The 25,268-nt window shown below is 42.9% G+C and overlaps 34 non-coding genes across 34 annotated transcripts; 18 read left to right on the forward strand and 16 right to left on the reverse strand.

Moving 5' to 3' along the window:
* The first annotated feature begins 627 nt into the window (after window positions 1–627).
* Window positions 628–699, forward strand: trnap-agg (transfer RNA proline (anticodon AGG)). Its single transcript has one exon. It is a non-coding gene; the product is annotated as a tRNA-Pro (tRNA).
* A 268-nt stretch (window positions 700–967) lies between these two features.
* trnag-ucc (transfer RNA glycine (anticodon UCC)) lies at window positions 968–1,039 on the reverse strand. Its single transcript has one exon. It is a non-coding gene; the product is annotated as a tRNA-Gly (tRNA).
* A 994-nt stretch (window positions 1,040–2,033) lies between these two features.
* On the forward strand, window positions 2,034–2,105 carry trnap-agg (transfer RNA proline (anticodon AGG)). Its single transcript has one exon. It is a non-coding gene; the product is annotated as a tRNA-Pro (tRNA).
* Window positions 2,106–2,372: 267 nt separating this feature from the next.
* trnag-ucc (transfer RNA glycine (anticodon UCC)) lies at window positions 2,373–2,444 on the reverse strand. Its single transcript has one exon. It is a non-coding gene; the product is annotated as a tRNA-Gly (tRNA).
* A 994-nt stretch (window positions 2,445–3,438) lies between these two features.
* On the forward strand, window positions 3,439–3,510 carry trnap-agg (transfer RNA proline (anticodon AGG)). The gene has a single exon. It is a non-coding gene; the product is annotated as a tRNA-Pro (tRNA).
* A 268-nt stretch (window positions 3,511–3,778) lies between these two features.
* Window positions 3,779–3,850, reverse strand: trnag-ucc (transfer RNA glycine (anticodon UCC)). Its single transcript has one exon. It is a non-coding gene; the product is annotated as a tRNA-Gly (tRNA).
* A 994-nt stretch (window positions 3,851–4,844) lies between these two features.
* Window positions 4,845–4,916, forward strand: trnap-agg (transfer RNA proline (anticodon AGG)). The gene has a single exon. It is a non-coding gene; the product is annotated as a tRNA-Pro (tRNA).
* A 1,332-nt stretch (window positions 4,917–6,248) lies between these two features.
* Window positions 6,249–6,320, forward strand: trnap-agg (transfer RNA proline (anticodon AGG)). The gene has a single exon. It is a non-coding gene; the product is annotated as a tRNA-Pro (tRNA).
* Window positions 6,321–6,588: 268 nt separating this feature from the next.
* trnag-ucc (transfer RNA glycine (anticodon UCC)) lies at window positions 6,589–6,660 on the reverse strand. Its single transcript has one exon. It is a non-coding gene; the product is annotated as a tRNA-Gly (tRNA).
* A 993-nt stretch (window positions 6,661–7,653) lies between these two features.
* trnap-agg (transfer RNA proline (anticodon AGG)) lies at window positions 7,654–7,725 on the forward strand. Its single transcript has one exon. It is a non-coding gene; the product is annotated as a tRNA-Pro (tRNA).
* A 268-nt stretch (window positions 7,726–7,993) lies between these two features.
* On the reverse strand, window positions 7,994–8,065 carry trnag-ucc (transfer RNA glycine (anticodon UCC)). The gene has a single exon. It is a non-coding gene; the product is annotated as a tRNA-Gly (tRNA).
* Window positions 8,066–9,058: 993 nt separating this feature from the next.
* Window positions 9,059–9,130, forward strand: trnap-agg (transfer RNA proline (anticodon AGG)). Its single transcript has one exon. It is a non-coding gene; the product is annotated as a tRNA-Pro (tRNA).
* A 267-nt stretch (window positions 9,131–9,397) lies between these two features.
* On the reverse strand, window positions 9,398–9,469 carry trnag-ucc (transfer RNA glycine (anticodon UCC)). The gene has a single exon. It is a non-coding gene; the product is annotated as a tRNA-Gly (tRNA).
* A 994-nt stretch (window positions 9,470–10,463) lies between these two features.
* trnap-agg (transfer RNA proline (anticodon AGG)) lies at window positions 10,464–10,535 on the forward strand. The gene has a single exon. It is a non-coding gene; the product is annotated as a tRNA-Pro (tRNA).
* Window positions 10,536–10,803: 268 nt separating this feature from the next.
* On the reverse strand, window positions 10,804–10,875 carry trnag-ucc (transfer RNA glycine (anticodon UCC)). The gene has a single exon. It is a non-coding gene; the product is annotated as a tRNA-Gly (tRNA).
* Window positions 10,876–11,869: 994 nt separating this feature from the next.
* On the forward strand, window positions 11,870–11,941 carry trnap-agg (transfer RNA proline (anticodon AGG)). The gene has a single exon. It is a non-coding gene; the product is annotated as a tRNA-Pro (tRNA).
* Window positions 11,942–12,208: 267 nt separating this feature from the next.
* On the reverse strand, window positions 12,209–12,280 carry trnag-ucc (transfer RNA glycine (anticodon UCC)). The gene has a single exon. It is a non-coding gene; the product is annotated as a tRNA-Gly (tRNA).
* A 993-nt stretch (window positions 12,281–13,273) lies between these two features.
* On the forward strand, window positions 13,274–13,345 carry trnap-agg (transfer RNA proline (anticodon AGG)). The gene has a single exon. It is a non-coding gene; the product is annotated as a tRNA-Pro (tRNA).
* A 267-nt stretch (window positions 13,346–13,612) lies between these two features.
* trnag-ucc (transfer RNA glycine (anticodon UCC)) lies at window positions 13,613–13,684 on the reverse strand. Its single transcript has one exon. It is a non-coding gene; the product is annotated as a tRNA-Gly (tRNA).
* Window positions 13,685–14,678: 994 nt separating this feature from the next.
* trnap-agg (transfer RNA proline (anticodon AGG)) lies at window positions 14,679–14,750 on the forward strand. The gene has a single exon. It is a non-coding gene; the product is annotated as a tRNA-Pro (tRNA).
* A 268-nt stretch (window positions 14,751–15,018) lies between these two features.
* trnag-ucc (transfer RNA glycine (anticodon UCC)) lies at window positions 15,019–15,090 on the reverse strand. Its single transcript has one exon. It is a non-coding gene; the product is annotated as a tRNA-Gly (tRNA).
* A 994-nt stretch (window positions 15,091–16,084) lies between these two features.
* Window positions 16,085–16,156, forward strand: trnap-agg (transfer RNA proline (anticodon AGG)). Its single transcript has one exon. It is a non-coding gene; the product is annotated as a tRNA-Pro (tRNA).
* A 1,331-nt stretch (window positions 16,157–17,487) lies between these two features.
* On the forward strand, window positions 17,488–17,559 carry trnap-agg (transfer RNA proline (anticodon AGG)). Its single transcript has one exon. It is a non-coding gene; the product is annotated as a tRNA-Pro (tRNA).
* Window positions 17,560–17,827: 268 nt separating this feature from the next.
* trnag-ucc (transfer RNA glycine (anticodon UCC)) lies at window positions 17,828–17,899 on the reverse strand. The gene has a single exon. It is a non-coding gene; the product is annotated as a tRNA-Gly (tRNA).
* Window positions 17,900–18,893: 994 nt separating this feature from the next.
* On the forward strand, window positions 18,894–18,965 carry trnap-agg (transfer RNA proline (anticodon AGG)). The gene has a single exon. It is a non-coding gene; the product is annotated as a tRNA-Pro (tRNA).
* Window positions 18,966–19,233: 268 nt separating this feature from the next.
* trnag-ucc (transfer RNA glycine (anticodon UCC)) lies at window positions 19,234–19,305 on the reverse strand. Its single transcript has one exon. It is a non-coding gene; the product is annotated as a tRNA-Gly (tRNA).
* A 993-nt stretch (window positions 19,306–20,298) lies between these two features.
* On the forward strand, window positions 20,299–20,370 carry trnap-agg (transfer RNA proline (anticodon AGG)). The gene has a single exon. It is a non-coding gene; the product is annotated as a tRNA-Pro (tRNA).
* Window positions 20,371–20,637: 267 nt separating this feature from the next.
* trnag-ucc (transfer RNA glycine (anticodon UCC)) lies at window positions 20,638–20,709 on the reverse strand. Its single transcript has one exon. It is a non-coding gene; the product is annotated as a tRNA-Gly (tRNA).
* A 993-nt stretch (window positions 20,710–21,702) lies between these two features.
* Window positions 21,703–21,774, forward strand: trnap-agg (transfer RNA proline (anticodon AGG)). The gene has a single exon. It is a non-coding gene; the product is annotated as a tRNA-Pro (tRNA).
* A 268-nt stretch (window positions 21,775–22,042) lies between these two features.
* On the reverse strand, window positions 22,043–22,114 carry trnag-ucc (transfer RNA glycine (anticodon UCC)). Its single transcript has one exon. It is a non-coding gene; the product is annotated as a tRNA-Gly (tRNA).
* A 992-nt stretch (window positions 22,115–23,106) lies between these two features.
* Window positions 23,107–23,178, forward strand: trnap-agg (transfer RNA proline (anticodon AGG)). The gene has a single exon. It is a non-coding gene; the product is annotated as a tRNA-Pro (tRNA).
* A 267-nt stretch (window positions 23,179–23,445) lies between these two features.
* On the reverse strand, window positions 23,446–23,517 carry trnag-ucc (transfer RNA glycine (anticodon UCC)). Its single transcript has one exon. It is a non-coding gene; the product is annotated as a tRNA-Gly (tRNA).
* Window positions 23,518–24,510: 993 nt separating this feature from the next.
* trnap-agg (transfer RNA proline (anticodon AGG)) lies at window positions 24,511–24,582 on the forward strand. Its single transcript has one exon. It is a non-coding gene; the product is annotated as a tRNA-Pro (tRNA).
* Window positions 24,583–24,850: 268 nt separating this feature from the next.
* Window positions 24,851–24,922, reverse strand: trnag-ucc (transfer RNA glycine (anticodon UCC)). The gene has a single exon. It is a non-coding gene; the product is annotated as a tRNA-Gly (tRNA).
* Between the last annotated feature and the right edge of the window lie 346 nt (window positions 24,923–25,268).

The following is a 25,268-nucleotide window of genomic DNA, read 5'->3' on the forward strand; positions in this document are numbered from 1 at the left end:
TGTTCGTGAGGGTCTCCCCTTTCCAGGGAGTGGTCATACGAATTTGTAGGTCAAACGGTTCAGAAGCTACAGATGTTTTTGTGAGAAGACCGATTATAGGTATGTCTCATGGTTTGACTAACACCGCTCTAGCTCCACCACCTTTCATTGCAGATGTGGAGGTGTAACATAAACAGTTATGGAGGCTTGAGACAGATACGACACATCTCAATCTCTCTAGTTGAAAACTGATCGATTTGAATGGGTATTTTTTACATTCGTTTACTTTGATTCACGTACTGATGCATCAGTCAACTCAAAATAAATGAGCTCCATTCTTTTTGAAGTTTTATTTTTTCAGTTTCTCTTTTAAAATATTAATTGATCTCATTTTGCTCAATATTCATTTGTCAACACTCATCATCAGTTTGCTGTCGCGGCTTAAGAAGACAGAATGTGAAAAACACAGCAGATGAAATACAAAAGATTTGAACTGAAGCCTGGTCAACAGTTTGGAAGACTGCTATGCTCACAAGTATAGCACAAACACTCACATGAGGTTCAATCTTTCCAAGCACCATGGACAAGAACAATGGATATCCTCATTGTCATTGCCGCAGAAAGCAAAACTATTTTGTTATTGTGTAAGGCTCGTTGGTCTAGGGGTATGATTCTCGCTTAGGGTGCGAGAGGTCCCGGGTTCAAATCCCGGATGAGCCCTTTTGCAGATCTTTTAACAAGCTCAGACAGGCAGATCTCAGGCCACTGAGTCGCAAACAGCCACCTCTTGGGCGCAGGACGAGGTGGCTGAATGGTTTAGGCGATGGACAGCTAATCTATTGTGATATTCACTAGTTGGCTCAATGTCGCACTTCATTTAGAAAACCTGCAAAAAGTAAGAGCAAATCGGACTTCCACGAAGATTGATTCCAATGTAATAGACTTGAAATTACACCCAGCCCCTAAAACTAGTGAATATGTCATGCTCTGCATTGGCCGGGAATCGAACCCGGGTCAACTGCTTGGAAGGCAGCTATGCTCACCACTATACCACCAATGCTATGTGAAGCTCGCTAGCAACATGGAGACATCGATTCATATCCTGACCGTCATTTTTGTGGAAAGTGAAAATTATTTGACCAAACGGATCGTTGGTGTTGAGTGTACGATTATGGCTTAGGGTGCGAGAGGTCCCTGGTTAAAAAATCTATCATTTTAATCAGTACCTGTTACCTTCAGATTAGTCCCGTGACACTTGTGGGGAACGTAGGGCAAAACTGAGAACATTGTGACAAGTGGGGTCACATTAGTTTGTTGCCCAAAGATTTTGGATTCTACAAACAGAAGTTGGCACATAAAGGGTTCCGACTTCAGACGGGTCCCCTGACACTTGTGGGGGACGTAGAGATAAATTGAGAACACCACCGTGTTCGTGAGGGTCTCCCCTTTCCAGGGAGTGGTCATACGAATTTGTAGGTCAAACGGTTCAGAAGCTACAGATGTTTTTGTGAGAAGACCGATTATAGGTATGTCTCATGGTTTGACTAACACCGCTCTAGCTCCACCACCTTTCATTGCAGATGTGGAGGTGTAACATAAACAGTTATGGAGGCTTGAGACAGATACGACACATCTCAATCTCTCTAGTTGAAAACTGATCGATTTGAATGGGTATTTTTTACATTCGTTTACTTTGATTCACGTACTGATGCATCAGTCAACTCAAAATAAATGAGCTCCATTCTTTTTGAAGTTTTATTTTTTCAGTTTCTCTTTTAAAATATTAATTGATCTCATTTTGCTCAATATTCATTTGTCAACACTCATCATCAGTTTGCTGTCGCGGCTTAAGAAGACAGAATGTGAAAAACACAGCAGATGAAATACAAAAGATTTGAACTGAAGCCTGGTCAACAGTTTGGAAGACTGCTATGCTCACAAGTATAGCACAAACACTCACATGAGGTTCAATCTTTCCAAGCACCATGGACAAGAACAATGGATATCCTCATTGTCATTGCCGCAGAAAGCAAAACTATTTTGTTATTGTGTAAGGCTCGTTGGTCTAGGGGTATGATTCTCGCTTAGGGTGCGAGAGGTCCCGGGTTCAAATCCCGGATGAGCCCTTTTGCAGATCTTTTAACAAGCTCAGACAGGCAGATCTCAGGCCACTGGTCGCAAACAGCCACCTCTTGGGCGCAGGACGAGGTGGCTGAATGGTTTAGGCGATGGACAGCTAATCTATTGTGATATTCACTAGTTGGCTCAATGTCGCACTTCATTTAGAAAACCTGCAAAAAGTAAGAGCAAATCGGACTTCCACGAAGATTGATTCCAATGTAATAGACTTGAAATTACACCCAGCCCCTAAAACTAGTGAATATGTCATGCTCTGCATTGGCCGGGAATCGAACCCGGGTCAACTGCTTGGAAGGCAGCTATGCTCACCACTATACCACCAATGCTATGTGAAGCTCGCTAGCAACATGGAGACATCGATTCATATCCTGACCGTCATTTTTGTGGAAAGTGAAAATTATTTGACCAAACGGATCGTTGGTGTTGAGTGTACGATTATGGCTTAGGGTGCGAGAGGTCCCTGGTTAAAAAATCTATCATTTTAATCAGTACCTGTTACCTTCAGATTAGTCCCGTGACACTTGTGGGGAACGTAGGGCAAAACTGAGAACATTGTGACAAGTGGGGTCACATTAGTTTGTTGCCCAAAGATTTTGGATTCTACAAACAGAAGTTGGCACATAAAGGGTTCCGACTTCAGACGGGTCCCCTGACACTTGTGGGGGACGTAGAGATAAATTGAGAACACCACCGTGTTCGTGAGGGTCTCCCCTTTCCAGGGAGTGGTCATACGAATTTGTAGGTCAAACGGTTCAGAAGCTACAGATGTTTTTGTGAGAAGACCGATTATAGGTATGTCTCATGGTTTGACTAACACCGCTCTAGCTCCACCACCTTTCATTGCAGATGTGGAGGTGTAACATAAACAGTTATGGAGGCTTGAGACAGATACGACACATCTCAATCTCTCTAGTTGAAAACTGATCGATTTGAATGGGTATTTTTTACATTCGTTTACTTTGATTCACGTACTGATGCATCAGTCAACTCAAAATAAATGAGCTCCATTCTTTTTGAAGTTTTATTTTTTCAGTTTCTCTTTTAAAATATTAATTGATCTCATTTTGCTCAATATTCATTTGTCAACACTCATCATCAGTTTGCTGTCGCGGCTTAAGAAGACAGAATGTGAAAAACACAGCAGATGAAATACAAAAGATTTGAACTGAAGCCTGGTCAACAGTTTGGAAGACTGCTATGCTCACAAGTATAGCACAAACACTCACATGAGGTTCAATCTTTCCAAGCACCATGGACAAGAACAATGGATATCCTCATTGTCATTGCCGCAGAAAGCAAAACTATTTTGTTATTGTGTAAGGCTCGTTGGTCTAGGGGTATGATTCTCGCTTAGGGTGCGAGAGGTCCCGGGTTCAAATCCCGGATGAGCCCTTTTGCAGATCTTTTAACAAGCTCAGACAGGCAGATCTCAGGCCACTGAGTCGCAAACAGCCACCTCTTGGGCGCAGGACGAGGTGGCTGAATGGTTTAGGCGATGGACAGCTAATCTATTGTGATATTCACTAGTTGGCTCAATGTCGCACTTCATTTAGAAAACCTGCAAAAAGTAAGAGCAAATCGGACTTCCACGAAGATTGATTCCAATGTAATAGACTTGAAATTACACCCAGCCCCTAAAACTAGTGAATATGTCATGCTCTGCATTGGCCGGGAATCGAACCCGGGTCAACTGCTTGGAAGGCAGCTATGCTCACCACTATACCACCAATGCTATGTGAAGCTCGCTAGCAACATGGAGACATCGATTCATATCCTGACCGTCATTTTTGTGGAAAGTGAAAATTATTTGACCAAACGGATCGTTGGTGTTGAGTGTACGATTATGGCTTAGGGTGCGAGAGGTCCCTGGTTAAAAAATCTATCATTTTAATCAGTACCTGTTACCTTCAGATTAGTCCCGTGACACTTGTGGGGAACGTAGGGCAAAACTGAGAACATTGTGACAAGTGGGGTCACATTAGTTTGTTGCCCAAAGATTTTGGATTCTACAAACAGAAGTTGGCACATAAAGGGTTCCGACTTCAGACGGGTCCCCTGACACTTGTGGGGGACGTAGAGATAAATTGAGAACACCACCGTGTTCGTGAGGGTCTCCCCTTTCCAGGGAGTGGTCATACGAATTTGTAGGTCAAACGGTTCAGAAGCTACAGATGTTTTTGTGAGAAGACCGATTATAGGTATGTCTCATGGTTTGACTAACACCGCTCTAGCTCCACCACCTTTCATTGCAGATGTGGAGGTGTAACATAAACAGTTATGGAGGCTTGAGACAGATACGACACATCTCAATCTCTCTAGTTGAAAACTGATCGATTTGAATGGGTATTTTTTACATTCGTTTACTTTGATTCACGTACTGATGCATCAGTCAACTCAAAATAAATGAGCTCCATTCTTTTTGAAGTTTTATTTTTTCAGTTTCTCTTTTAAAATATTAATTGATCTCATTTTGCTCAATATTCATTTGTCAACACTCATCATCAGTTTGCTGTCGCGGCTTAAGAAGACAGAATGTGAAAAACACAGCAGATGAAATACAAAAGATTTGAACTGAAGCCTGGTCAACAGTTTGGAAGACTGCTATGCTCACAAGTATAGCACAAACACTCACATGAGGTTCAATCTTTCCAAGCACCATGGACAAGAACAATGGATATCCTCATTGTCATTGCCGCAGAAAGCAAAACTATTTTGTTATTGTGTAAGGCTCGTTGGTCTAGGGGTATGATTCTCGCTTAGGGTGCGAGAGGTCCCGGGTTCAAATCCCGGATGAGCCCTTTTGCAGATCTTTTAACAAGCTCAGACAGGCAGATCTCAGGCCACTGAGTCGCAAACAGCCACCTCTTGGGCGCAGGACGAGGTGGCTGAATGGTTTAGGCGATGGACAGCTAATCTATTGTGATATTCACTAGTTGGCTCAATGTCGCACTTCATTTAGAAAACCTGCAAAAAGTAAGAGCAAATCGGACTTCCACGAAGATTGATTCCAATGTAATAGACTTGAAATTACACCCAGCCCCTAAAACTAGTGAATATGTCATGCTCTGCATTGGCCGGGAATCGAACCGGGTCAACTGCTTGGAAGGCAGCTATGCTCACCACTATACCACCAATGCTATGTGAAGCTCGCTAGCAACATGGAGACATCGATTCATATCCTGACCGTCATTTTTGTGGAAAGTGAAAATTATTTGACCAAACGGATCGTTGGTGTTGAGTGTACGATTATGGCTTAGGGTGCGAGAGGTCCCTGGTTAAAAAATCTATCATTTTAATCAGTACCTGTTACCTTCAGATTAGTCCCGTGACACTTGTGGGGAACGTAGGGCAAAACTGAGAACATTGTGACAAGTGGGGTCACATTAGTTTGTTGCCCAAAGATTTTGGATTCTACAAACAGAAGTTGGCACATAAAGGGTTCCGACTTCAGACGGGTCCCCTGACACTTGTGGGGGACGTAGAGATAAATTGAGAACACCACCGTGTTCGTGAGGGTCTCCCCTTTCCAGGGAGTGGTCATACGAATTTGTAGGTCAAACGGTTCAGAAGCTACAGATGTTTTTGTGAGAAGACCGATTATAGGTATGTCTCATGGTTTGACTAACACCGCTCTAGCTCCACCACCTTTCATTGCAGATGTGGAGGTGTAACATAAACAGTTATGGAGGCTTGAGACAGATACGACACATCTCAATCTCTCTAGTTGAAAACTGATCGATTTGAATGGGTATTTTTACATTCGTTTACTTTGATTCACGTACTGATGCATCAGTCAACTCAAAATAAATGAGCTCCATTCTTTTTGAAGTTTTATTTTTTCAGTTTCTCTTTTAAAATATTAATTGATCTCATTTTGCTCAATATTCATTTGTCAACACTCATCATCAGTTTGCTGTCGCGGCTTAAGAAGACAGAATGTGAAAAACACAGCAGATGAAATACAAAAGATTTGAACTGAAGCCTGGTCAACAGTTTGGAAGACTGCTATGCTCACAAGTATAGCACAAACACTCACATGAGGTTCAATCTTTCCAAGCACCATGGACAAGAACAATGGATATCCTCATTGTCATTGCCGCAGAAAGCAAAACTATTTTGTTATTGTGTAAGGCTCGTTGGTCTAGGGGTATGATTCTCGCTTAGGGTGCGAGAGGTCCCGGGTTCAAATCCCGGATGAGCCCTTTTGCAGATCTTTTAACAAGCTCAGACAGGCAGATCTCAGGCCACTGAGTCGCAAACAGCCACCTCTTGGGCGCAGGACGAGGTGGCTGAATGGTTTAGGCGATGGACAGCTAATCTATTGTGATATTCACTAGTTGGCTCAATGTCGCACTTCATTTAGAAAACCTGCAAAAAGTAAGAGCAAATCGGACTTCCACGAAGATTGATTCCAATGTAATACACTTGAAATTACACCCAGCCCCTAAAACTAGTGAATATCTCATGCTCTGCATTGGCCGGGAATCGAACCCGGGTCAACTGCTTGGAAGGCAGCTATGCTCACCACTATACCACCAATGCTATGTGAAGCTCGCTAGCAACATGGAGACATCGATTCATATCCTGACCGTCATTTTTGTGGAAAGTGAAAATTCTTTGACCAAACGGATCGTTGGTGTAGGTGTACGATTATGGCTTAGGGTGCGAGAGGTCCCTGGTTAAAAAATCTATCATTTTAATCAGTACCTGTTACCTTCAGATTAGTCCCGTGACACTTGTGGGGAACGTAGGGCAAAACTGAGAACATTGTGACAAGTGGGGTCACATTAGTTTGTTGCCCAAAGATTTTGGATTCTACAAACAGAAGTTGGCACATAAAGGGTTCCGACTTCAGACGGGTCCCCTGACACTTGTGGGGGACGTAGAGATAAATTGAGAACACCACCGTGTTCGTGAGGGTCTCCCCTTTCCAGGGAGTGGTCATACGAATTTGTAGGTCAAACGGTTCAGAAGCTACAGATGTTTTTGTGAGAAGACCGATTATAGGTATGTCTCATGGTTTGACTAACACCGCTCTAGCTCCACCACCTTTCATTGCAGATGTGGAGGTGTAACATAAACAGTTATGGAGGCTTGAGACAGATACGACACATCTCAATCTCTCTAGTTGAAAACTGATCGATTTGAATGGGTATTTTTTACATTCGTTTACTTTGATTCACGTACTGATGCATCAGTCAACTCAAAATAAATGAGCTCCATTCTTTTTGAAGTTTTATTTTTTCAGTTTCTCTTTTAAAATATTAATTGATCTCATTTTGCTCAATATTCATTTGTCAACACTCATCATCAGTTTGCTGTCGCGGCTTAAGAAGACAGAATGTGAAAAACACAGCAGATGAAATACAAAAGATTTGAACTGAAGCCTGGTCAACAGTTTGGAAGACTGCTATGCTCACAAGTATAGCACAAACACTCACATGAGGTTCAATCTTTCCAAGCACCATGGACAAGAACAATGGATATCCTCATTGTCATTGCCGCAGAAAGCAAAACTATTTTGTTATTGTGTAAGGCTCGTTGGTCTAGGGGTATGATTCTCGCTTAGGGTGTGAGAGGTCCCGGGTTCAAATCCCGGATGAGCCCTTTTGCAGATCTTTTAACAAGCTCAGACAGGCAGATCTCAGGCCACTGAGTCGCAAACAGCCACCTCTTGGGCGCAGGACGAGGTGGCTGAATGGTTTAGGCGATGGACAGCTAATCTATTGTGATATTCACTAGTTGGCTCAATGTCGCACTTCATTTAGAAAACCTGCAAAAAGTAAGAGCAAATCGGACTTCCACGAAGATTGATTCCAATGTAATAGACTTGAAATTACACCCAGCCCCTAAAACTAGTGAATATGTCATGCTCTGCATTGGCCGGGAATCGAACCCGGGTCAACTGCTTGGAAGGCAGCTATGCTCACCACTATACCACCAATGCTATGTGAAGCTCGCTAGCAACATGGAGACATCGATTCATATCCTGACCGTCATTTTTGTGGAAAGTGAAAATTATTTGACCAAACGGATCGTTGGTGTTGAGTGTACGATTATGGCTTAGGGTGCGAGAGGTCCCTGGTTAAAAAATCTATCATTTTAATCAGTACCTGTTACCTTCAGATTAGTCCCGTGACACTTGTGGGGAACGTAGGGCAAAACTGAGAACATTGTGACAAGTGGGGTCACATTAGTTTGTTGCCCAAAGATTTTGGATTCTACAAACAGAAGTTGGCACATAAAGGGTTCCGACTTCAGACGGGTCCCCTGACACTTGTGGGGGACGTAGAGATAAATTGAGAACACCACCGTGTTCGTGAGGGTCTCCCCTTTCCAGGGAGTGGTCATACGAATTTGTAGGTCAAACGGTTCAGAAGCTACAGATGTTTTTGTGAGAAGACCGATTATAGGTATGTCTCATGGTTTGACTAACACCGCTCTAGCTCCACCACCTTTCATTGCAGATGTGGAGGTGTAACATAAACAGTTATGGAGGCTTGAGACAGATACGACACATCTCAATCTCTCTAGTTGAAAACTGATCGATTTGAATGGGTATTTTTTACATTCGTTTACTTTGATTCACGTACTGATGCATCAGTCAACTCAAAATAAATGAGCTCCATTCTTTTTGAAGTTTTATTTTTTCAGTTTCTCTTTTAAAATATTAATTGATCTCATTTTGCTCAATATTCATTTGTCAACACTCATCATCAGTTTGCTGTCGCGGCTTAAGAAGACAGAATGTGAAAAACACAGCAGATGAAATACAAAGATTTGAACTGAAGCCTGGTCAACAGTTTGGAAGACTGCTATGCTCACAAGTATAGCACAAACACTCACATGAGGTTCAATCTTTCCAAGCACCATGGACAAGAACAATGGATATCCTCATTGTCATTGCCGCAGAAAGCAAAACTATTTTGTTATTGTGTAAGGCTCGTTGGTCTAGGGGTATGATTCTCGCTTAGGGTGCGAGAGGTCCCGGGTTCAAATCCCGGATGAGCCCTTTTGCAGATCTTTTAACAAGCTCAGACAGGCAGATCTCAGGCCACTGGTCGCAAACAGCCACCTCTTGGGCGCAGGACGAGGTGGCTGAATGGTTTAGGCGATGGACAGCTAATCTATTGTGATATTCACTAGTTGGCTCAATGTCGCACTTCATTTAGAAAACCTGCAAAAAGTAAGAGCAAATCGGACTTCCACGAAGATTGATTCCAATGTAATAGACTTGAAATTACACCCAGCCCCTAAAACTAGTGAATATGTCATGCTCTGCATTGGCCGGGAATCGAACCCGGGTCAACTGCTTGGAAGGCAGCTATGCTCACCACTATACCACCAATGCTATGTGAAGCTCGCTAGCAACATGGAGACATCGATTCATATCCTGACCGTCATTTTTGTGGAAAGTGAAAATTCTTTGACCAAACGGATCGTTGGTGTAGGTGTACGATTATGGCTTAGGGTGCGAGAGGTCCCTGGTTAAAAAATCTATCATTTTAATCAGTACCTGTTACCTTCAGATTAGTCCCGTGACACTTGTGGGGAACGTAGGGCAAAACTGAGAACATTGTGACAAGTGGGGTCACATTAGTTTGTTGCCCAAAGATTTTGGATTCTACAAACAGAAGTTGGCACATAAAGGGTTCCGACTTCAGACGGGTCCCCTGACACTTGTGGGGGACGTAGAGATAAATTGGGAACACCACCGTGTTCGTGAGGGTCTCCCCTTTCCAGGGAGTGGTCATACGAATTTGTAGGTCAAACGGTTCCAGAAGCTACAGATGTTTTTGTGAGAAGACCGATTATAGGTATGTCTCATGGTTTGACTAACACCGCTCTAGCTCCACCACCTTTCATTGCAGATGTGGAGGTGTAACATAAACAGTTATGGAGGCTTGAGACAGATACGACACATCTCAATCTCTCTAGTTGAAAACTGATCGATTTGAATGGGTATTTTTTACATTCGTTTACTTTGATTCACGTACTGATGCATCAGTCAACTCAAAATAAATGAGCTCCATTCTTTTTGAAGTTTTATTTTTTCAGTTTCTCTTTTAAAATATTAATTGATCTCATTTTGCTCAATATTCATTTGTCAACACTCATCATCAGTTTGCTGTCGCGGCTTAAGAAGACAGAATGTGAAAAACACAGCAGATGAAATACAAAAGATTTGAACTGAAGCCTGGTCAACAGTTTGGAAGACTGCTATGCTCACAAGTATAGCACAAACACTCACATGAGGTTCAATCTTTCCAAGCACCATGGACAAGAACAATGGATATCCTCATTGTCATTGCCGCAGAAAGCAAAACTATTTTGTTATTGTGTAAGGCTCGTTGGTCTAGGGGTATGATTCTCGCTTAGGGTGCGAGAGGTCCCGGGTTCAAATCCCGGATGAGCCCTTTTGCAGATCTTTTAACAAGCTCAGACAGGCAGATCTCAGGCCACTGAGTCGCAAACAGCCACCTCTTGGGCGCAGGACGAGGTGGCTGAATGGTTTAGGCGATGGACAGCTAATCTATTGTGATATTCACTAGTTGGCTCAATGTCGCACTTCATTTAGAAAACCTGCAAAAAGTAAGAGCAAATCGGACTTCCACGAAGATTGATTCCAATGTAATAGACTTGAAATTACACCCAGCCCCTAAAACTAGTGAATATGTCATGCTCTGCATTGGCCGGGAATCGAACCCGGGTCAACTGCTTGGAAGGCAGCTATGCTCACCACTATACCACCAATGCTATGTGAAGCTCGCTAGCAACATGGAGACATCGATTCATATCCTGACCGTCATTTTTGTGGAAAGTGAAAATTATTTGACCAAACGGATCGTTGGTGTTGAGTGTACGATTATGGCTTAGGGTGCGAGAGGTCCCTGGTTAAAAAATCTATCATTTTAATCAGTACCTGTTACCTTCAGATTAGTCCCGTGACACTTGTGGGGAACGTAGGGCAAAACTGAGAACATTGTGACAAGTGGGGTCACATTAGTTTGTTGCCCAAAGATTTTGGATTCTACAAACAGAAGTTGGCACATAAAGGGTTCCGACTTCAGACGGGTCCCCTGACACTTGTGGGGGACGTAGAGATAAATTGGGAACACCACCGTGTTCGTGAGGGTCTCCCCTTTCCAGGGAGTGGTCATACGAATTTGTAGGTCAAACGGTTCAGAAGCTACAGATGTTTTTGTGAGAAGACCGATTATAGGTATGTCTCATGGTTTGACTAACACCGCTCTAGCTCCACCACCTTTCATTGCAGATGTGGAGGTGTAACATAAACAGTTATGGAGGCTTGAGACAGATACGACACATCTCAATCTCTCTAGTTGAAAACTGATCGATTTGAATGGGTATTTTTTACATTCGTTTACTTTGATTCACGTACTGATGCATCAGTCAACTCAAAATAAATGAGCTCCATTCTTTTTGAAGTTTTATTTTTTCAGTTTCTCTTTTAAAATATTAATTGATCTCATTTTGCTCAATATTCATTTGTCAACACTCATCATCAGTTTGCTGTCGCGGCTTAAGAAGACAGAATGTGAAAAACACAGCAGATGAAATACAAAAGATTTGAACTGAAGCCTGGTCAACAGTTTGGAAGACTGCTATGCTCACAAGTATAGCACAAACACTCACATGAGGTTCAATCTTTCCAAGCACCATGGACAAGAACAATGGATATCCTCATTGTCATTGCCGCAGAAAGCAAAACTATTTTGTTATTGTGTAAGGCTCGTTGGTCTAGGGGTATGATTCTCGCTTAGGGTGCGAGAGGTCCCGGGTTCAAATCCCGGATGAGCCCTTTTGCAGATCTTTTAACAAGCTCAGACAGGCAGATCTCAGGCCACTGGTCGCAAACAGCCACCTCTTGGGCGCAGGACGAGGTGGCTGAATGGTTTAGGCGATGGACAGCTAATCTATTGTGATATTCACTAGTTGGCTCAATGTCGCACTTCATTTAGAAAACCTGCAAAAAGTAAGAGCAAATCGGACTTCCACGAAGATTGATTCCAATGTAATACACTTGAAATTACACCCAGCCCCTAAAACTAGTGAATATCTCATGCTCTGCATTGGCCGGGAATCGAACCCGGGTCAACTGCTTGGAAGGCAGCTATGCTCACCACTATACCACCAATGCTATGTGAAGCTCGCTAGCAACATGGAGACATCGATTCATATCCTGACCGTCATTTTTGTGGAAAGTGAAAATTCTTTGACCAAACGGATCGTTGGTGTAGGTGTACGATTATGGCTTAGGGTGCGAGAGGTCCCTGGTTAAAAAATCTATCATTTTAATCAGTACCTGTTACCTTCAGATTAGTCCCGTGACACTTGTGGGGAACGTAGGGCAAAACTGAGAACATTGTGACAAGTGGGGTCACATTAGTTTGTTGCCCAAAGATTTTGGATTCTACAAACAGAAGTTGGCACATAAAGGGTTCCGACTTCAGACGGGTCCCCTGACACTTGTGGGGGACGTAGAGATAAATTGAGAACACCACCGTGTTCGTGAGGGTCTCCCCTTTCCAGGGAGTGGTCATACGAATTTGTAGGTCAAACGGTTCAGAAGCTACAGATGTTTTTGTGAGAAGACCGATTATAGGTATGTCTCATGGTTTGACTAACACCGCTCTAGCTCCACCACCTTTCATTGCAGATGTGGAGGTGTAACATAAACAGTTATGGAGGCTTGAGACAGATACGACACATCTCAATCTCTCTAGTTGAAAACTGATCGATTTGAATGGGTATTTTTTACATTCGTTTACTTTGATTCACGTACTGATGCATCAGTCAACTCAAAATAAATGAGCTCCATTCTTTTTGAAGTTTTATTTTTTCAGTTTCTCTTTTAAAATATTAATTGATCTCATTTTGCTCAATATTCATTTGTCAACACTCATCATCAGTTTGCTGTCGCGGCTTAAGAAGACAGAATGTGAAAAACACAGCAGATGAAATACAAAAGATTTGAACTGAAGCCTGGTCAACAGTTTGGAAGACTGCTATGCTCACAAGTATAGCACAAACACTCACATGAGGTTCAATCTTTCCAAGCACCATGGACAAGAACAATGGATATCCTCATTGTCATTGCCGCAGAAAGCAAAACTATTTTGTTATTGTGTAAGGCTCGTTGGTCTAGGGGTATGATTCTCGCTTAGGGTGCGAGAGGTCCCGGGTTCAAATCCCGGATGAGCCCTTTTGCAGATCTTTTAACAAGCTCAGACAGGCAGATCTCAGGCCACTGGTCGCAAACAGCCACCTCTTGGGCGCAGGACGAGGTGGCTGAATGGTTTAGGCGATGGACAGCTAATCTATTGTGATATTCACTAGTTGGCTCAATGTCGCACTTCATTTAGAAAACCTGCAAAAAGTAAGAGCAAATCGGACTTCCACGAAGATTGATTCCAATGTAATAGACTTGAAATTACACCCAGCCCCTAAAACTAGTGAATATGTCATGCTCTGCATTGGCCGGGAATCGAACCCGGGTCAACTGCTTGGAAGGCAGCTATGCTCACCACTATACCACCAATGCTATGTGAAGCTCGCTAGCAACATGGAGACATCGATTCATATCCTGACCGTCATTTTTGTGGAAAGTGAAAATTATTTGACCAAACGGATCGTTGGTGTTGAGTGTACGATTATGGCTTAGGGTGCGAGAGGTCCCTGGTTAAAAAATCTATCATTTTAATCAGTACCTGTTACCTTCAGATTAGTCCCGTGACACTTGTGGGGAACGTAGGGCAAAACTGAGAACATTGTGACAAGTGGGGTCACATTAGTTTGTTGCCCAAAGATTTTGGATTCTACAAACAGAAGTTGGCACATAAAGGGTTCCGACTTCAGACGGGTCCCCTGACACTTGTGGGGGACGTAGAGATAAATTGAGAACACCACCGTGTTCGTGAGGGTCTCCCCTTTCCAGGGAGTGGTCATACGAATTTGTAGGTCAAACGGTTCAGAAGCTACAGATGTTTTTGTGAGAAGACCGATTATAGGTATGTCTCATGGTTTGACTAACACCGCTCTAGCTCCACCACCTTTCATTGCAGATGTGGAGGTGTAACATAAACAGTTATGGAGGCTTGAGACAGATACGACACATCTCAATCTCTCTAGTTGAAAACTGATCGATTTGAATGGGTATTTTTTACATTCGTTTACTTTGATTCACGTACTGATGCATCAGTCAACTCAAAATAAATGAGCTCCATTCTTTTTGAAGTTTTATTTTTTCAGTTTCTCTTTTAAAATATTAATTGATCTCATTTTGCTCAATATTCATTTGTCAACACTCATCATCAGTTTGCTGTCGCGGCTTAAGAAGACAGAATGTGAAAAACACAGCAGATGAAATACAAAAGATTTGAACTGAAGCCTGGTCAACAGTTTGGAAGACTGCTATGCTCACAAGTATAGCACAAACACTCACATGAGGTTCAATCTTTCCAAGCACCATGGACAAGAACAATGGATATCCTCATTGTCATTGCCGCAGAAAGCAAAACTATTTTGTTATTGTGTAAGGCTCGTTGGTCTAGGGGTATGATTCTCGCTTAGGGTGCGAGAGGTCCCGGGTTCAAATCCCGGATGAGCCCTTTTGCAGATCTTTTAACAAGCTCAGACAGGCAGATCTCAGGCCACTGGTCGCAAACAGCCACCTCTTGGGCGCAGGACGAGGTGGCTGAATGGTTTAGGCGATGGACAGCTAATCTATTGTGATATTCACTAGTTGGCTCAATGTCGCACTTCATTTAGAAAACCTGCAAAAAGTAAGAGCAAATCGTGACTTCCACGAAGATTGATTCCAATGTAATACACTTGAAATTACACCCAGCCCCTAAAACTAGTGAATATCTCATGCTCTGCATTGGCCGGGAATCGAACCCGGGTCAACTGCTTGGAAGGCAGCTATGCTCACCACTATACCACCAATGCTATGTGAAGCTCGCTAGCAACATGGAGACATCGATTCATATCCTGACCGTCATTTTTGTGGAAAGTGAAAATTATTTGACCAAACGGATCGTTGGTGTTGAGTGTACGATTATGGCTTAGGGTGCGAGAGGTCCCTGGTTAAAAAATCTATCATTTTAATCAGTACCTGTTACCTTCAGATTAGTCCCGTGACACTTGTGGGGAACGTAGGGCAAAACTGAGAACATTGTGACAAGTGGGGTCACATTAGTTTGTTGCCCAAAGATTTTGGATTCTACAAACAGAAGTTGGCACATAAAGGGTTCCGACTTCAGACGGGTCCCCTGACACTTGTGGGGGACGTAGAGATAAATTGGGAACACCACCGTGTTCGTGAGGGTCTCCCCTTTCCAGGGAGTGGTCATACGAATTTGTAGGTCAAACGGTTCAGAAGCTACAGATGTTTTTGTGAGAAGACCGATTATAGGTATGTCTCATGGTTTGACTAACACCGCTCTAGCTCCACCACCTTTCATTGCAGATGTGGAGGTGTAACATAAACAGTTATGGAGGCTTGAGACAGATACGACACATCTCAATCTCTCTAGTTGAAAACTGATCGATTTGAATGGGTATTTTTTACATTCGTTTACTTTGATTCACGTACTGATGCATCAGTCAACTCAAAATAAATGAGCTCCATTCTTTTTGAAGTTTTATTTTTTCAGTTTCTCTTTTAAAATATTAATTGATCTCATTTTGCTCAATATTCATTTGTCAACACTCATCATCAGTTTGCTGTCGCGGCTTAAGAAGACAGAATGTGAAAAACACAGCAGATGAAATACAAAAGATTTGAACTGAAGCCTGGTCAACAGTTTGGAAGACTGCTATGCTCACAAGTATAGCACAAACACTCACATGAGGTTCAATCTTTCCAAGCACCATGGACAAGAACAATGGATATCCTCATTGTCATTGCCGCAGAAAGCAAAACTATTTTGTTATTGTGTAAGGCTCGTTGGTCTAGGGGTATGATTCTCGCTTAGGGTGCGAGAGGTCCCGGGTTCAAATCCCGGATGAGCCCTTTTGCAGATCTTTTAACAAGCTCAGACAGGCAGATCTCAGGCCACTGGTCGCAAACAGCCACCTCTTGGGCGCAGGACGAGGTGGCTGAATGGTTTAGGCGATGGACAGCTAATCTATTGTGATATTCACTAGTTGGCTCAATGTCGCACTTCATTTAGAAAACCTGCAAAAAGTAAGAGCAAATCGGACTTCCACGAAGATTGATTCCAATGTAATAGACTTGAAATTACACCCAGCCCCTAAAACTAGTGAATATCTCATGCTCTGCATTTGCGGGAATCGAACCCGGGTCAACTGCTTGGAAGGCAGCTATGCTCACCACTATACCACCAATGCTATGTGAAGCTCGCTAGCAACATGGAGACATCGATTCATATCCTGACCGTCATTTTTGTGGAAAGTGAAAATTATTTGACCAAACGGATCGTTGGTGTAGGTGTACGATTATGGCTTAGGGTGCGAGAGGTCCCTGGTTAAAAAATCTATCATTTTAATCAGTACCTGTTACCTTCAGATTAGTCCCGTGACACTTGTGGGGAACGTAGGGCAAAACTGAGAACATTGTGACAAGTGGGGTCACATTAGTTTGTTGCCCAAAGATTTTGGATTCTACAAACAGAAGTTGGCACATAAAGGGTTCCGACTTCAGACGGGTCCCCTGACACTTGTGGGGGACGTAGAGATAAATTGAGAACACCACCGTGTTCGTGAGGGTCTCCCCTTTCCAGGGAGTGGTCATACGAATTTGTAGGTCAAACGGTTCAGAAGCTACAGATGTTTTTGTGAGAAGACCGATTATAGGTATGTCTCATGGTTTGACTAACACCGCTCTAGCTCCACCACCTTTCATTGCAGATGTGGAGGTGTAACATAAACAGTTATGGAGGCTTGAGACAGATACGACACATCTCAATCTCTCTAGTTGAAAACTGATCGATTTGAATGGGTATTTTTTACATTCGTTTACTTTGATTCACGTACTGATGCATCAGTCAACTCAAAATAAATGAGCTCCATTCTTTTTGAAGTTTTATTTTTTCAGTTTCTCTTTTAAAATATTAATTGATCTCATTTTGCTCAATATTCATTTGTCAACACTCATCATCAGTTTGCTGTCGCGGCTTAAGAAGACAGAATGTGAAAAACACAGCAGATGAAATACAAAAGATTTGAACTGAAGCCTGGTCAACAGTTTGGAAGACTGCTATGCTCACAAGTATAGCACAAACACTCACATGAGGTTCAATCTTTCCAAGCACCATGGACAAGAACAATGGATATCCTCATTGTCATTGCCGCAGAAAGCAAAACTATTTTGTTATTGTGTAAGGCTCGTTGGTCTAGGGGTATGATTCTCGCTTAGGGTGCGAGAGGTCCCGGGTTCAAATCCCGGATGAGCCCTTTTGCAGATCTTTTAACAAGCTCAGACAGGCAGATCTCAGGCCACTGAGTCGCAAACAGCCACCTCTTGGGCGCAGGACGAGGTGGCTGAATGGTTTAGGCGATGGACAGCTAATCTATTGTGATATTCACTAGTTGGCTCAATGTCGCACTTCATTTAGAAAACCTGCAAAAAGTAAGAGCAAATCGGACTTCCACGAAGATTGATTCCAATGTAATAGACTTGAAATTACACCCAGCCCCTAAAACTAGTGAATATGTCATGCTCTGCATTGGCCGGGAATCGAACCCGGGTCAACTGCTTGGAAGGCAGCTATGCTCACCACTATACCACCAATGCTATGTGAAGCTCGCTAGCAACATGGAGACATCGATTCATATCCTGACCGTCATTTTTGTGGAAAGTGAAAATTATTTGACCAAACGGATCGTTGGTGTTGAGTGTACGATTATGGCTTAGGGTGCGAGAGGTCCCTGGTTAAAAAATCTATCATTTTAATCAGTACCTGTTACCTTCAGATTAGTCCCGTGACACTTGTGGGGAACGTAGGGCAAAACTGAGAACATTGTGACAAGTGGGGTCACATTAGTTTGTTGCCCAAAGATTTTGGATTCTACAAACAGAAGTTGGCACATAAAGGGTTCCGACTTCAGACGGGTCCCCTGACACTTGTGGGGGACGTAGAGATAAATTGAGAACACCACCGTGTTCGTGAGGGTCTCCCCTTTCCAGGGAGTGGTCATACGAATTTGTAGGTCAAACGGTTCAGAAGCTACAGATGTTTTTGTGAGAAGACCGATTATAGGTATGTCTCATGGTTTGACTAACACCGCTCTAGCTCCACCACCTTTCATTGCAGATGTGGAGGTGTAACATAAACAGTTATGGAGGCTTGAGACAGATACGACACATCTCAATCTCTCTAGTTGAAAACTGATCGATTTGAATGGGTATTTTTTACATTCGTTTACTTTGATTCACGTACTGATGCATCAGTCAACTCAAAATAAATGAGCTCCATTCTTTTTGAAGTTTTATTTTTTCAGTTTCTCTTTTAAAATATTAATTGATCTCATTTTGCTCAATATTCATTTGTCAACACTCATCATCAGTTTGCTGTCGCGGCTTAAGAAGACAGAATGTGAAAAACACAGCAGATGAAATACAAAAGATTTGAACTGAAGCCTGGTCAACAGTTTGGAAGACTGCTATGCTCACAAGTATAGCACAAACACTCACATGAGGTTCAATCTTTCCAAGCACCATGGACAAGAACAATGGATATCCTCATTGTCATTGCCGCAGAAAGCAAAACTATTTTGTTATTGTGTAAGGCTCGTTGGTCTAGGGGTATGATTCTCGCTTAGGGTGCGAGAGGTCCCGGGTTCAAATCCCGGATGAGCCCTTTTGCAGATCTTTTAACAAGCTCAGACAGGCAGATCTCAGGCCACTGAGTCGCAAACAGCCACCTCTTGGGCGCAGGACGAGGTGGCTGAATGGTTTAGGCGATGGACAGCTAATCTATTGTGATATTCACTAGTTGGCTCAATGTCGCACTTCATTTAGAAAACCTGCAAAAAGTAAGAGCAAATCGGACTTCCACGAAGATTGATTCCAATGTAATAGACTTGAAATTACACCCAGCCCCTAAAACTAGTGAATATGTCATGCTCTGCATTGGCCGGGAATCGAACCCGGGTCAACTGCTTGGAAGGCAGCTATGCTCACCACTATACCACCAATGCTATGTGAAGCTCGCTAGCAACATGGAGACATCGATTCATATCCTGACCGTCATTTTTGTGGAAAGTGAAAATTCTTTGACCAAACGGATCGTTGGTGTAGGTGTACGATTATGGCTTAGGGTGCGAGAGGTCCCTGGTTAAAAAATCTATCATTTTAATCAGTACCTGTTACCTTCAGATTAGTCCCGTGACACTTGTGGGGAACGTAGGGCAAAACTGAGAACATTGTGACAAGTGGGGTCACATTAGTTTGTTGCCCAAAGATTTTGGATTCTACAAACAGAAGTTGGCACATAAAGGGTTCCGACTTCAGACGGGTCCCCTGACACTTGTGGGGGACGTAGAGATAAATTGGGAACACCACCGTGTTCGTGAGGGTCTCCCCTTTCCAGGGAGTGGTCATACGAATTTGTAGGTCAAACGGTTCAGAAGCTACAGATGTTTTTGTGAGAAGACCGATTATAGGTATGTCTCATGGTTTGACTAACACCGCTCTAGCTCCACCACCTTTCATTGCAGATGTGGAGGTGTAACATAAACAGTTATGGAGGCTTGAGACAGATACGACACATCTCAATCTCTCTAGTTGAAAACTGATCGATTTGAATGGGTATTTTTTACATTCGTTTACTTTGATTCACGTACTGATGCATCAGTCAACTCAAAATAAATGAGCTCCATTCTTTTTGAAGTTTTATTTTTTCAGTTTCTCTTTTAAAATATTAATTGATCTCATTTTGCTCAATATTCATTTGTCAACACTCATCATCAGTTTGCTGTCGCGGCTTAAGAAGACAGAATGTGAAAAACACAGCAGATGAAATACAAAAGATTTGAACTGAAGCCTGGTCAACAGTTTGGAAGACTGCTATGCTCACAAGTATAGCACAAACACTCACATGAGGTTCAATCTTTCCAAGCACCATGGACAAGAACAATGGATATCCTCATTGTCATTGCCGCAGAAAGCAAAACTATTTTGTTATTGTGTAAGGCTCGTTGGTCTAGGGGTATGATTCTCGCTTAGGGTGCGAGAGGTCCCGGGTTCAAATCCCGGATGAGCCCTTTTGCAGATCTTTTAACAAGCTCAGACAGGCAGATCTCAGGCCACTGGTCGCAAACAGCCACCTCTTGGGCGCAGGACGAGGTGGCTGAATGGTTTAGGCGATGGACAGCTAATCTATTGTGATATTCACTAGTTGGCTCAATGTCGCACTTCATTTAGAAAACCTGCAAAAAGTAAGAGCAAATCGGACTTCCACGAAGATTGATTCCAATGTAATAGACTTGAAATTACACCCAGCCCCTAAAACTAGTGAATATGTCATGCTCTGCATTGGCCGGGAATCGAACCCGGGTCAACTGCTTGGAAGGCAGCTATGCTCACCACTATACCACCAATGCTATGTGAAGCTCGCTAGCAACATGGAGACATCGATTCATATCCTGACCGTCATTTTTGTGGAAAGTGAAAATTCTTTGACCAATCGGATCGTTGGTGTAGGTGTACGATTATGGCTTAGGGTGCGAGAGGTCCCTGGTTAAAAAATCTATCATTTTAATCAGTACCTGTTACCTTCAGATTAGTCCCGTGACACTTGTGGGGAACGTAGGGCAAAACTGAGAACATTGTGACAAGTGGGGTCACATTAGTTTGTTGCCCAAAGATTTTGGATTCTACAAACAGAAGTTGGCACATAAAGGGTTCCGACTTCAGACGGGTCCCCTGACACTTGTGGGGGACGTAGAGACAAATTGAGAACACCACCGTGTTCGTGAGGGTCTCCCCTTTCCAGGGAGTGGTCATACGAATTTGTAGGTCAAACGGTTCAGAAGCTACAGATGTTTTTGTGAGAAGACCGATTATAGGTATGTCTCATGGTTTGACTAACACCGCTCTAGCTCCACCACCTTTCATTGCAGATGTGGAGGTGTAACATAAACAGTTATGGAGGCTTGAGACAGATACGACACATCTCAATCTCTCTAGTTGAAAACTGATCGATTTGAATGGGTATTTTTTACATTCGTTTACTTTGATTCACGTACTGATGCATCAGTCAACTCAAAATAAATGAGCTCCATTCTTTTTGAAGTTTTATTTTTTCAGTTTCTCTTTTAAAATATTAATTGATCTCATTTTGCTCAATATTCATTTGTCAACACTCATCATCAGTTTGCTGTCGCGGCTTAAGAAGACAGAATGTGAAAAACACAGCAGATGAAATACAAAAGATTTGAACTGAAGCCTGGTCAACAGTTTGGAAGACTGCTATGCTCACAAGTATAGCACAAACACTCACATGAGGTTCAATCTTTCCAAGCACCATGGACAAGAACAATGGATATCCTCATTGTCATTGCCGCAGAAAGCAAAACTATTTTGTTATTGTGTAAGGCTCGTTGGTCTAGGGGTATGATTCTCGCTTAGGGTGCGAGAGGTCCCGGGTTCAAATCCCGGATGAGCCCTTTTGCAGATCTTTTAACAAGCTCAGACAGGCAGATCTCAGGCCACTGAGTCGCAAACAGCCACCTCTTGGGCGCAGGACGAGGTGGCTGAATGGTTTAGGCGATGGACAGCTAATCTATTGTGATATTCACTAGTTGGCTCAATGTCGCACTTCATTTAGAAAACCTGCAAAAAGTAAGAGCAAATCGGACTTCCACGAAGATTGATTCCAATGTAATAGACTTGAAATTACACCCAGCCCCTAAAACTAGTGAATATGTCATGCTCTGCATTGGCCGGGAATCGAACCCGGGTCAACTGCTTGGAAGGCAGCTATGCTCACCACTATACCACCAATGCTATGTGAAGCTCGCTAGCAACATGGAGACATCGATTCATATCCTGACCGTCATTTTTGTGGAAAGTGAAAATTATTTGACCAAACGGATCGTTGGTGTAGGTGTACGATTATGGCTTAGGGTGCGAGAGGTCCCTGGTTAAAAAATCTATCATTTTAATCAGTACCTGTTACCTTCAGATTAGTCCCGTGACACTTGTGGGGAACGTAGGGCAAAACTGAGAACATTGTGACAAGTGGGGTCACATTAGTTTGTTGCCCAAAGATTTTGGATTCTACAAACAGAAGTTGGCACATAAAGGGTTCCGACTTCAGACGGGTCCCCTGACACTTGTGGGGGACGTAGAGACAAATTGGGAACACCACCGTGTTCGTGAGGGTCTCCCCTTTCCAGGGAGTGGTCATACGAATTTGTAGGTCAAACGGTTCAGAAGCTACAGATGTTTTTGTGAGAAGACCGATTATAGGTATGTCTCATGGTTTGACTAACACCGCTCTAGCTCCACCACCTTTCATTGCAGATGTGGAGGTGTAACATAAACAGTTATGGAGGCTTGAGACAGATACGACACATCTCAATCTCTCTAGTTGAAAACTGATCGATTTGAATGGGTATTTTTTACATTCGTTTACTTTGATTCACGTACTGATGCATCAGTCAACTCAAAATAAATGAGCTCCATTCTTTTTGAAGTTTTATTTTTTCAGTTTCTCTTTTAAAATATTAATTGATCTCATTTTGCTCAATATTCATTTGTCAACACTCATCATCAGTTTGCTGTCGCGGCTTAAGAAGACAGAATGTGAAAAACACAGCAGATGAAATACAAAGATTTGAACTGAAGCCTGGTCAACAGTTTGGAAGACTGCTATGCTCACAAGTATAGCACAAACACTCACATGAGGTTCAATCTTTCCAAGCACCATGGACAAGAACAATGGATATCCTCATTGTCATTGCCGCAGAAAGCAAAACTATTTTGTTATTGTGTAAGGCTCGTTGGTCTAGGGGTATGATTCTCGCTTAGGGTGCGAGAGGTCCCGGGTTCAAATCCCGGATGAGCCCTTTTGCAGATCTTTTAACAAGCTCAGACAGGCAGATCTCAGGCCACTGGTCGCAAACAGCCACCTCTTGGGCGCAGGACGAGGTGGCTGAATGGTTTAGGCGATGGACAGCTAATCTATTGTGATATTCACTAGTTGGCTCAATGTCGCACTTCATTTAGAAAACCTGCAAAAAGTAAGAGCAAATCGTACTTCCACGAAGATTGATTCCAATGTAATAGACTTGAAATTACACCCAGCCCCTAAAACTAGTGAATATGTCATGCTCTGCATTGGCCGGGAATCGAACCCGGGTCAACTGCTTGGAAGGCAGCTATGCTCACCACTATACCACCAATGCTATGTGAAGCTCGCTAGCAACATGGAGACATCGATTCATATCCTGACCGTCATTTTTGTGGAAAGTGAAAATTATTTGACCAAACGGATCGTTGGTGTAGGTGTACGATTATGGCTTAGGGTGCGAGAGGTCCCTGGTTAAAAAATCTATCATTTTAATCAGTACCTGTTACCTTCAGATTAGTCCCGTGACACTTGTGGGGAACGTAGGGCAAAACTGAGAACATTGTGACAAGTGGGGTCACATTAGTTTGTTGCCCAAAGATTTTGGATTCTACAAACAGAAGTTGGCACATAAAGGGTTCCGACTTCAGACGGGTCCCCTGACACTTGTGGGGGACGTAGAGATAAATTGAGAACACCACCGTGTTCGTGAGGGTCTCCCCTTTCCAGGGAGTGGTCATACGAATTTGTAGGTCAAACGGTTCAGAAGCTACAGATGTTTTTGTGAGAAGACCGATTATAGGTATGTCTCATGGTTTGACTAACACCGCTCTAGCTCCACCACCTTTCATTGCAGATGTGGAGGTGTAACATAAACAGTTATGGAGGCTTGAGACAGATACGACACATCTCAATCTCTCTAGTTGAAAACTGATCGATTTGAATGGGTATTTTTTACATTCGTTTACTTTGATTCACGTACTGATGCATCAGTCAACTCAAAATAAATGAGCTCCATTCTTTTTGAAGTTTTATTTTTTCAGTTTCTCTTTTAAAATATTAATTGATCTCATTTTGCTCAATATTCATTTGTCAACACTCATCATCAGTTTGCTGTCGCGGCTTAAGAAGACAGAATGTGAAAAACACAGCAGATGAAATACAAAAGATTTGAACTGAAGCCTGGTCAACAGTTTGGAAGACTGCTATGCTCACAAGTATAGCACAAACACTCACATGAGGTTCAATCTTTCCAAGCACCATGGACAAGAACAATGGATATCCTCATTGTCATTGCCGCAGAAAGCAAAACTATTTTGTTATTGTGTAAGGCTCGTTGGTCTAGGGGTATGATTCTCGCTTAGGGTGCGAGAGGTCCCGGGTTCAAATCCCGGATGAGCCCTTTTGCAGATCTTTTAACAAGCTCAGACAGGCAGATCTCAGGCCACTGAGTCGCAAACAGCCACCTCTTGGGCGCAGGACGAGGTGGCTGAATGGTTTAGGCGATGGACAGCTAATCTATTGTGATATTCACTAGTTGGCTCAATGTCGCACTTCATTTAGAAAACCTGCAAAAAGTAAGAGCAAATCGGACTTCCACGAAGATTGATTCCAATGTAATAGACTTGAAATTACACCCAGCCCCTAAAACTAGTGAATATGTCATGCTCTGCATTGGCCGGGAATCGAACCCGGGTCAACTGCTTGGAAGGCAGCTATGCTCACCACTATACCACCAATGCTATGTGAAGCTCGCTAGCAACATGGAGACATCGATTCATATCCTGACCGTCATTTTTGTGGAAAGTGAAAATTATTTGACCAAACGGATCGTTGGTGTAGAGTGTACGATTATGGCTTAGGGTGCGAGAGGTCCCTGGTTAAAAAATCTATCATTTTAATCAGTACCTGTTACCTTCAGATTAGTCCCGTGACACTTGTGGGGAACGTAGGGCAAAACTGAGAACATTGTGACAAGTGGGGTCACATTAGTTTGTTGCCCAAAGATTTTGGATTCTACAAACAGAAGTTGGCACATAAAGGGTTCCGACTTCAGACGGGTCCCCTGACACTTGTGGGGGACGTAGA

This window comes from Salmo salar, unplaced genomic scaffold (assembly GCF_905237065.1).
Source record: "Salmo salar unplaced genomic scaffold, Ssal_v3.1, whole genome shotgun sequence".
In the NCBI taxonomy this organism is placed as follows: Eukaryota; Metazoa; Chordata; class Actinopteri; order Salmoniformes; family Salmonidae; genus Salmo; species Salmo salar.